The sequence below is a fragment of the Triticum dicoccoides genome, chromosome 2B (assembly GCF_002162155.2).
Source record: "Triticum dicoccoides isolate Atlit2015 ecotype Zavitan chromosome 2B, WEW_v2.0, whole genome shotgun sequence".
Taxonomy (NCBI): Eukaryota; Viridiplantae; Streptophyta; class Magnoliopsida; order Poales; family Poaceae; genus Triticum; species Triticum dicoccoides.
Genome location: NC_041383.1, coordinates 191,589,669 through 191,600,448, shown reverse-complemented (window position 1 = coordinate 191,600,448; position 10,780 = coordinate 191,589,669).

The following is a 10,780-nucleotide window of genomic DNA, read 5'->3' as shown; positions in this document are numbered from 1 at the left end:
GCAAGGCGCCGGCGCAGGCGTGCTACTTATCGCACCCACCGGAGAGCACCTCAAGTACGTAGTTCAGATGCATTTTCCCAAGGAGCAAGCAACGAACAATACCGCAGAGTATGAAGGTTTGCTTGCCGGCCTCAGAATCGCAGCCGACCTTGGGATCAAGAAACTCATTGTAAGGGGTGACTCGCAGCTTGTCGTCCGCCAAGTGAACAAGAACTACCAGAGTCCATTGATGGAAGCTGATGTTGATGAAGTGAGAAAGCTAGAAGAACACTTTGACGGCCTGCAAATGGAACATGTTCCGCGAGCTCAGAATGACATTGCTGATGGCCTGTCAAAGTGCACTGCACTAAAGTTGCCTGTGGAACCAGGGATCTTTGTGCTCAAGGTGACTCAACCATCCGTGACACCATCAACTGGACAGAATAAGAAGAGGAAGTTGGTTTCTGGTGACTACTTTCCGGCAGAGCTTCTCGAAGCCGCCGCCAAGAAGGTCCCCAAGATAGACGCCAAGAGTGCTGAGGAGCAGTTTGCTCCGGCAAGCCTTATGGCTTGTTTCGTTGAAGCAGACGCTCCCGACAAGTCTTGCTCTGGCAAGCTTGTCGGGGAGCATCACGCTCCGGCAGAGCCGCAGGTTCTTGCCGTGGAAGCGGATGTTCCCGCAGCAACAGATACGCCTTTAGTCCTTGTTGTCGAGCCACAAGCTCCAGCATGGGCACAGCAGATTGTCCGTTTCCTTCAGACAGGAGAGCTTCCCGAAGAGCAAGAAGAAGCTGAAAAAGTAGCCCGACAGTCAAGTATGTACAAGTTTGTCGACAGCACACTGTACAGAATAAGACTCAACGGTGTGTCATTTGCCGGGAAGATGGACAACAGCTGTTGGCAGAGATACATGGAGGCATATGTGGTCACCACATTGGCGCAAGAGCACTTGCCGGCAAAGCATTCCGACAAGGCTTCTTCTGGCCGACAGCCCTCCAGGATGCAACTGCACAAGTAACCAAGCGTGAAGCGTGCCAGTTCCATTCCAAGCAGATACACCAACCAGCTCAAGTTCTCCAGACGATCCCTTTATCCTGGCCATTTTCGGTCTGGGGGCTTGATATCCTCGGCCCCTTCCCCTAAGCTGTCGGGGGCTTTGAGTACTTGTACGTCGCAATCGACAAGTTCACAAAGTGGCCGGAAGTGCAGCCAGTGAGGAAGGTGACAGCACAGTCAGCAGTCAAGTTCTTCAGGTCGATTGTTTGCCGTTTCGGGATCCCTAACAAGATCATCACCGACAACGGCACGCAATTCACGAGCCGCACCTTCATGCAGTACGTCCAAGACCTTGGCGCCAAGGTCTGCTTCGCTTCTATTGCTCATCCGAGAAGCAACGGTCAAGCAGAGAGGGCAAATGCTGAAGTGCTGCGCGGGCTCAAGACCAGAACTTTCGACAGGCTGCACAAGTGCGGAAAAAACTGGATCGAGGAGCTGCCGGTGGTTCTTTGGTCGATCAGGACGACGCCAAATCGAGCCACTGGCCAGACACCCTTCGCTCTAGTCTACGGAGCAGAGGCAATTCTCCCCACGGAACTCGTTTACGGGTCACCTCGAGTGCTCGCTTATGATGAGCTCAAGCAAGAGCAGTTGCACCAAGATGACGCGCTGCTCCTTGAGGAAGACCGTCTTCAGGCTGCTGTGCGAGCCACTCGCTACCAGCAAGCTTTGCGTCGCTACCATAGCCGCAAAGTTAAAGCCAGGAGCTTCGAGGAAGGCGACCTTGTTCTTCGGCGTGTTCAGTCCGCCAAGAATTCCAACAAGTTGACGCCGAAGTGGGAAGGCCCTTATCGGGTGAAACGAGTCACTAGGCCCGGCGCTGTCCGCCTTGAGACCGAAGATGGCATTCCGGTGAGCAACTCCTGGAACATAGAACATCTTCGTAAGTTTTACCCGTAGGGCGCGGTTGCCGGAATCTTTTCCGGCAACCACCTTTTGTACAAGTCTTGCCGCTGTTGCATGTAATCCTTTGTACAAAGCCGGGCGCAGACCCCGTGCACCAGTAAAGTTCATGTGCCCCGCACATCTTGTCAGCTTTTTTTATGCTATAATCCTTTTTCGCATATGTTATCTGACACTTTGTGCAGCACCAGACCCCGGTAAGCGATAACGAGCCCAAGGCTCCATATCATTACTTTATTTCTCTGTTTCTTTCTCAAAAGAAGGAAAGTTCCCTCGCCCACAAGGTTTACCGGGGGCGGGGGGGAAGGAGAAGATAATGGTGTGGACCAGGCCGTTCAAGAAAGTTTCTCCTTGCCGGGAAGCAGACGGCAAAAAAGCTAAGTTGCTAAAGTTTGAGCAATCAGTTTTTTTTAAGTTTTTAAGTTATCTCCCTTGAACGACCACACTTTGTATGGAAAACCTGTGCGCGGAGGAACCAACTCATAGCTAGTTGCGCCTTTACTTTGTTTCGAGTCCGCTCAACAACTTAAGTGAGCTGCTAGCGCCCTTACTTTGCTTCGAGTCCGCTCAGCAACTTAAGTGAGCCGCTAGCGCCCTTACTTTGTTTCGAGTTCGCTCAGCAACTTAAGTAAGCTGCAACTAGTTGCGGCAAGGTTTCTTGCCGGTAGCGGCACCGCCAGCAGGCTGCTGACGTCCCGCACTCAGCGCTCGCGGCCCAGGTGTCTGCACTGGCAAGTTCCCTAAAAGCGTAGGGTAAAAAGACATACAAAGGGAGGGGTCAAGTAAAGGGAATAACATTGCAATCATTCCATAGAACAAAGCTATATTACAAAAATAACTTGTCGCACCTCTAATAAAGTGTTCCCGTGACATGGCTGGCAGCGACAAGGAAAGAAGAAGTGGGCGGCCTAATCTACGCGATCGCCTTCGACCCTCTTGATTCCGCTCACCTTGTCCACAATGGGTGCGACAAGGGCTTTGAGCTCCTCCATATCAGCTTCTGGCGGCAAGGTCCTGAGGATATTGGTGAGGCGGAGGCCCGGATTGCGGAAGGCCACCTTCATCAGCACCTTCTCCAGAACTCCGGCGCAAATCGAGCGTGACTCGTCGGCCAGCTGCTTTGGGATCCGTTCCCGGAGCTGCTGGAGAGCCGTCGCCACGCCCTTGAAGAACAGAGTGAGCTTGGCGCTGGGTTGGAGATTCTCGTCGGAGGAATACCCGAAGCCTTCCACCCCTAACTGCACCAGCTCCTCTTCAATGACTACAACAACGTTCACGAGGCCCTCCGTCCAGAGCGCCACGGTATCTCTGAGGAGATTCTGGGTTTCGGCGGCCCTCGCCAGCAGCGCATCGTTGGCCTTGATGTCTTTCTTCAAGTCTGCCTCCCGTTTCCTCGCGCTGTCCAACGTCTCCGTCAAGGTGGCCAGCTTCAGCGTTAGATCGGCGTTGGAATCCTTGGCGGCACTCAGTTCCTTGCCCCTCTCGGCGAGTCGGCCCTGCAGCTCACCGTGGGCAAGGGCGTCCTTCTCGCGCTCTAGCTTGAGCGGGGCAAGCTCTTCGCCACCAACCTTCAGATCAGCTTCTAGCTGCGCCACCTTTGCCTCCAATTATTTCTTGGCGGCCTCGGCAGCCGCAGCCGCATCCTTTGCCTCTTGGAGCGTCCCGCCAAGTGCCCGGTCGCGCGCGGCAAGCTCCTCTTCATGGTTGTTGAGGTTCACTTTCCGCTGAGTCAGCTCGCCTTCTCGCGCGTACAGCTTCTCGCCGGTGAGCCGCTGCTGCTCTTCAGCCTCAGCCTTCTCAAGGAGGAAGGCCTTCCGCTCCTCAACAAGCTGCTCCCACTCCTCCGCCAAGGCCCGGAGAGTTTCTTGGCGAAGACCCCAGAGTTCCTCCGCACGCTTCTCTATGTCCACGCTCGCCCTCGCGACAAGCACTTCCCGGGACTCCAACTTGACTTGGCGGGCGCGGTAGAGCGCCAGCAGCCTCCGTAGCAGCCGCTCCTCCTCAGGCTCGCCGCTGCTGCTTCCGGGTGCGTCGACGATGGACAACCCGGCGGAGGCAAGCACCTCCCCATCCAGAGCTTCTCCTTCCATCGGCGCCCTGGAGCTCGACGCCCAGGGGAGCTTGATGAAGATGCCCTCGCCGGCCTTCAGATAGGTGCCGGGCTGGGACTCCTCGGAGTCTGCCGCCGCGGCGGCGGCGGAGGGATCGGCGGTCGGTGCAGCGCCTGGCGCTCCTGCGGCCTCAGGACCGTCAGTGCGATCGCCAGATCCCCCGCCAGCTTCTTCGGCACCAGCCTTGGCGGCCTCTTCGCCGGCGGGCACGTCAGCGCCGGCTCCTTCTTCGGTGGCCGTGGCATCATCAGTATTGCTGCGCGCGTCCTCCTCGCCGCCCGCCTCGGTCTCCATCGGATCCGCGGAGGGTGGGTCTGACGACCGGAGAATAAGGAGAAATCAAACAAGTATCCGAGAAGAGAAATCAGCAGAAGACTACAAGGAAAGTTTCGGGCAAGAAGGACTACCTGTGCTAGGATCTGCTGTCATGACCTCCACCACTGGGGGATCGTTGGCGCTGTCCCTTGCCAGAGACTCCCCCCTTGCCGGAGACTCCTCCCTTGCCGGAGATCGCTTCCTTGCCGGAGAACGCTCCCTTGCCGGGGAGTCCGCCCTTGGCGGCGTAGTCGAAGCAGACGACGAGTCGGAGGAGATCACCATGCCCTCCTGATGAAGCTGTTCTGCTCCTGCACAAACAAACCAGTGATCAGATGTCAACAAAGGAAAAGAGCAACCACGCGCACCCAGAAGCAGAAAGTAAACCATATGCTTACGCTGGGGGCTGCGCTGGGGGCTGCTCTGCGAAGTGATGGCCGGATCCGGCAAGGTGGTCTCGGGCGCGCCTCCTGTCGTCGCAGTGGGCTCGTCCTCGATGACCACCACCTGAGCCTTGGCCCTCTTCGCCGCCCTCTGGGCCAGATTCCTGAAAAGGGAGAGTCCAGGGTGGGTCAAATCAGATGCAAGACATGAATGGCAAGTTGAAGAACTACAAGAACAACAAGGGAATCTTACTCTTCTTCCTCTTCCTCGTCGGAGCTGAGCGCGGAGAGGTCGAAGTTCGGCCCACTTCCAACGCGACGAGGTGGAGGGGTGGGATCCCTTGACCGCTTGGCGGGGGATGCGGCGCCAGCCCGAGACGGCCCCGCTTCAGTTGTCGCTGCTGCGGGAGGCGCTCCAGCGGCAACCGTACTTGCCGCGGTAGAGTGCGTCGCGCGACGCTGCGGCTGTTGGCCCACTTGCCGCCCTACTATGTCGCCGACCCTGCGGAGGCGCCTTCTTGGCTGCGCTGGGGGCTGCGCTGTGGGCCCTGCTCGCGGCAAGCTCCTCGGAGATGGCGGGCTGCTCGCACCCTCGGCGGGCTCGTTCGACTCGGCGTCGGGCGCGGCGAGCTCTTCTTCCTCTTCGGGCTGCTCCCGTTCGGCAAGACTCATCGCCAACGCCGCGTCCGCTTCCTCCATGGTGAACCCGAATTCACCCGCGGCCGCGGCTGCCGCCGCCTCTTCCGCCCTGGTGGCGATGCACTCCATCTCTTGATCAGTGGTGTCGCTGGTGAGGAGCTTCTTCTCGTCAGCATTGACCGCCACCTCCACTAGGCTGTCGAAGAACTGCTGCACGACGTCGCCGGCGGGCTCTTGCCAAGTTGGAGCGATCCCGTGCGAGTCACACAACGGCATCATTGCGTAGATGCCGTCGCGCGAGGAGTTGTTACACAGAGGCACGACGCCTGCCGGCAACCTGAACCACTCGGGATGCTGCGGGTCGTGCTTGAATATTTCCTTAAGTATCCCGTCCAATTCTATGACGGTGAAATTGAAGTTGAGGCCTGGGCGCAACCTCATGATATCTGCCGGGCCTCCAAATTCCCAGGCGGGTCTCCCCCTCGCCTGCAGAGGGGTGATGCGCCGGCGAAGGAAATCTGCGCCGACAGCTCCTACAGTCAGCCTGGCAAGCCTGAGACGCAAGATCCGAGTGGTGGCGATCTTCAGCTTGTCGTCGTCCACGGACAGAGCGCTCCAGTCATTGCCATGCACTGCTGGGGCTTGGCGCAGGGCGGTGAACGGCTGCGGACTCTCTTCTACAACCCAGCACCAATCTGCTCTCCACTCGTCCCACTTGCTGCGGAGCTCCCCCTCCAGATAGGTCTCCTTCTTGCCGGCCCGCGAGATCCAGGCGATCCCGCCGGCAAGAGGTTCCCCTCTCTCGACACGAGGCATAAAGAAATGGTGGAAGAGAGCTACGTTGGGGTGGACTCCGACAAAGTTTTCGCATAGATGGGCGAAAACTGCCATGGTCAGAACGACGTTGGGGGTGAAGTCAAGGAGGTGGAGTCCATAGGTGTTCATGACGTCGCAAAAGAAATCAGGGAATGGCGGGCAGAGCCCGCAGTAGAAGAACACGGCAAAGAAAGGGTACCCGCCAACTGGAGCTTCTTGCGAGGTGATGGCGGAGAGTACCTTTGTGCACGGAGGCGCCCGTGTCTTCGTCGACCAGAAGAGATAGTACCACTCCCTCAGATCCTTTGCGGAGAGCTCGGGGAGGAAGGTGGCCCGCTCTTTCTGCAGCGCCTCAAGCCGCTGCGCTTCGGTCGACTTCACAGCTTTCGCGGCCTTCCCCTTTCCGGGCTTCGGAGCCATGGCGGAGGCGGTGGGGGAGATCGACGGCGCTGGTAGTGGCGGCGGCGACGGGAGCGGAGCGCTGCTCTCTTTCGACTTTGGAAGCGGAGGAGGGCGGCGGAGGTTTCTGAGATTGCAGCAGCGAATGATGAAGATAGGGGAAATACCCCTGTTTCCCCTGCTTATAAGGAGGAGGGGGGCGGACGTTGCGTTCTTTCCGAATAAAGAACCACCCACGATCTCCCCCACGACGCCGTGATTGACGCGTGCCATTGCGTGGGGTGCGGTGGATACGGAGTTAGATTCGGCATACCCCAGGCCCGCGCGTGCCCATGCCCTGTTTTGGGCCTGGCCCAACAGCACTCGGCACCGTGTGTGGCCCAGGCCCGGGGGCTCCTGTCGGTGTACTAGAGTAGGGGTACCCTAGTATCCCGAACTTGTGCACGGGCAGTTGCAGCGCCGCGTGGCAAGGCTTGCCGGACGACCGCCAGAGTCCTCTGTGGGTTCCTTTGGAGCCATTCAAGAACAAAGCATTCAAGATGAAGAGACAAGGCCCCGGCAAGAGGATCTTGCCGGGAAGAGACAAGGCCCCGACAAGAGGATCTTGCCGGGAAGAGACAAGGCCCCGGCAAGAGGAGCTTGCCGGGAAGGCCAACCACGGCACTTCAAGAAACTTGCCGCGATGCACCGCACGTCCCGGCAAGGTCCGGTGAGCGACAAGCTTCTGGACTCGACAAGAGGACGACCCCGACAAGGTACTCGCCGGGGGCCCGCTGCCACTCTGTACCCACGCTCCAGCGCACCCACCCGCGTGTCGCCATGAGGCTTCCTCAGGGGCGTGTGGCTGGAGCCTGTGCAGCCAGGGGTACGCGGTGGCAAGCGGAGATGAAGAGAAAGCCATCGTGGCAAACGGTGGCGCTCCTAACGGTCACTTTTTGCACTGTTTAGGCAACTCAGACGGGCATTCAATGACCTTGTCCCCTGCCGTCAGAGTTAGGTAGGGTGCACTGTGTCCACAGTAGCGGTAGCTGCACCTACCGCATCCTTTTCCATTTTTACCCTTCTAGTCTACGTTGCCACCTGTCGGTGACCCCTTGAAAGTATAAAAGGAGGCCCAAGCGCAACGTGGAAGGGGTTCGGCTCATTCGAAACATCAGGAACACTCTCACGCTCGGTCTGGCAGCGTCCATCGCTCCTGAGCAAGAATTCAATACACACAAACAAGCAGCAGTAGGGTTTTACGCATCCGTGCGGCCCGAAGCTGGGTAAAACTGCTCGCGTGTACTGCCTCGATCCGCTCTTTGTGCGGCCTCCGCCCCCCCTCCGAACCGAAAGGGGCCCTGTCCCCATAGGTGTTGGTGGATTAGTTTCCCCGACAGTAAGCCATCCTAAAGGTCTTACTTGGCACTTTATTGAAACAAAAGCTATAAAACATGATTACTACAGTAGCATAATCAAGTGAACACACAAAAACAGTAAAGGTAAATATTGGGTTGTCTCCCAACAAGCGCTTTTCTTTAATGCCTTTCTAGTTAGGCATGATGATGACAATGATGCTCACATAAAAGATAAGAATTAAAACATAACGGGAGCATCATGAAGCATATGACTAGCACATGTAAGCCTAACCCACTTCCTATGCATAGGGATTTTGTGAGCAAACAACTTATGGGAACAATAATCAACTAGCATAGGAAGGTAAAACAAGCATAGCTTCAAAACTTTAAGCACATAGAGAGGAAACTTGATATTATTACAATTCCTACAAGCATATGTTCCTCCCTCATAATAATTTTCAGTAGCATAATGAATGAATTCAACAATATAGGAATTCTTTTCATGATCTACAAGTATAGAAAATTCACTACTCTCCACATAAGCAAAATTCTTCTCATGAATAGTAGTGGGAGCAAACTCAACAAAATAATTATCATGTGAGGCATAATCCAATTGAAAACTAAAATCATGATGACAAGTTCCATGGTTATAATTATTCCTAATAGCATACAAGTCATCACAATAATCATCATAGATAGCAACTTTGTTCTCATAATCAATTGGAACCTCTTCCGAAATAGTGGAATCATCACTAAATAAAGTTGACACTCTTCCAAATCCACTTTCATGTTCATCACAATAAGGTTCAACATCCTCCAAAATAGTGGGATCACTACTTTCTGAAGTTGACACTCTTCCAAACCCACTTTCATCAATATAATCATCATAAATAGGATGCATGCTATCATCAAAAGAAATTTGCTCATCAAAGCTTGGGGGACAAAATATATCATATTCATCAAACATAGCTTCCCCAAGCTTCTGGCTTTGCATATCATTAGCATCATGGATATTCAAGGAATTCATACTAACAACATTGCAATCATGCTCATCATACAAAGATCTAGTACCAAGCATTTTAATGCATTCTTCTTCTAGCACTTGAGCTCAATTTTCCTTTCCATCATTCTCACGGAAGATATTAAAAATACGAAGCATATGAGACAAACTCAATTCCATTTTTTGTAGTTTTATTTTTATAAACTAAAACAGTGATAAAACAAGAAATAAAAAAGATTCGATTGCAAGATCTAAAGATATACCTTCAAGCACTCACCTCCCCGGCAACGGCGCCAGAAAAGAGCTTGATGTCTACTACACAACCTTCTTCTTGTAGACGTTGTTGGGCCTGCAAGTGCACAGGTTTGTAGGATAGTAGCAAATTTCCCTCAAGTGGATGACCTAAGGTTTGTCAATCCGTAGGAGGCATAGGATGAAGATGGTCTCTCTCAAACAACCCTGCAACCAAATAACAAAGAGTCTCTTGTGTCCCCAACACACCCAATACAATGGTCGATTGTATAGGTGCACTAGTTCGGTGAAGAGATGGTGATACAAGTGCAATATGGATAATAGATAAAGGTATTTGTAATCTGAAATAATAAAAACAGCAAGGTAACTAATGATAAAATTGAGCGTAAACGATATTGCAATGATAGGAAACAAGGCCTAGGGTTCATACTTTCACTAGTGCAAGTTCTCTCAACAATAATATAGATAGATCATATAACAAGCCCTCAACATGCAATAAAGAGTCACTCCAAAGCCACTAATAGCGGAGAACAAACATAGAGATTATGATAGGGTACAAAACCACCTCAAAGTTATTCTTTCAGATCGATCTATAAAAGAGTTCGTACTAGAATAACACCTTAAGACACAAATCAACCAAAACCCTAATGTCACCTAGATACTCCATTGTCACCTCAAGTATCCGTGGGCATGATTATACGATATGCGTCACACAATCTCAAATTCATCCAACCAACACAAAGTACTTCAAAGAGTGCCCCAAAGTTTCTACTGGAGAGTCAAGAAAATGTGTGCCAACCCCTATGCATAGGTTCATGGGCGGGACCCGCAAGTTGGTCACTGAGGGGGTCCTGGATTAGGGGGTATCTGGACAGCCGGACTATATACATTGGCCGGACTATTGAAGCATGAAGATACAAGACTCAAGACTTCGACCCGTGTCCGGATGGGACTCTCCTTTGCGTAGAAGGCAAGCTTGGCGATCCGGATATTGTGTTTCCTTCCTTGGAACCGACTCCATGTAAACCCTAGCCCTCTCCGGTGTCTATATAAATCAGAGAGGTTGGTCCTTAGAAGGACGATCACAACTACAATCATACCATCATAGGCTAGCTCTTAGGGTTTAACCTCTACGATCTCATGGTAGATCTACTCTTGTACTACTCATATCTTCAATATTAATCAAGCAGGAAGTAGGGTTTTACCTCCATCGAGAGGGCCCGAACCTGGGTAAACATTGTGTCCCTTGCTTCCTGTTACCATCAGCCTAAGACGCACAGATCGGGACCCCCTACCCGAGATCCGCCGGTTTTGACACCGACATTGGTGCTTTCATTGAGAGTTCCTCTGTGTCGTCGATGCAGGGCTTGATGGCGCCTTCAATCGTCAACAACACGGTCCAGGGGGAGACTTTTCTCCCCGGACAGATCTTCATGTTCGGCGGCTTCGCACTGCGGTCCAATTCGCTTGGCCATCTGGAGCAGATCGATAGCTACGCCTCCGGCCATCAGGTCAGGTTCAGAAACTTGAACTACACGGCAGATATTCACGGAGACTTGATCTTCGATGGATTTGGGCATGAGCCAGGAG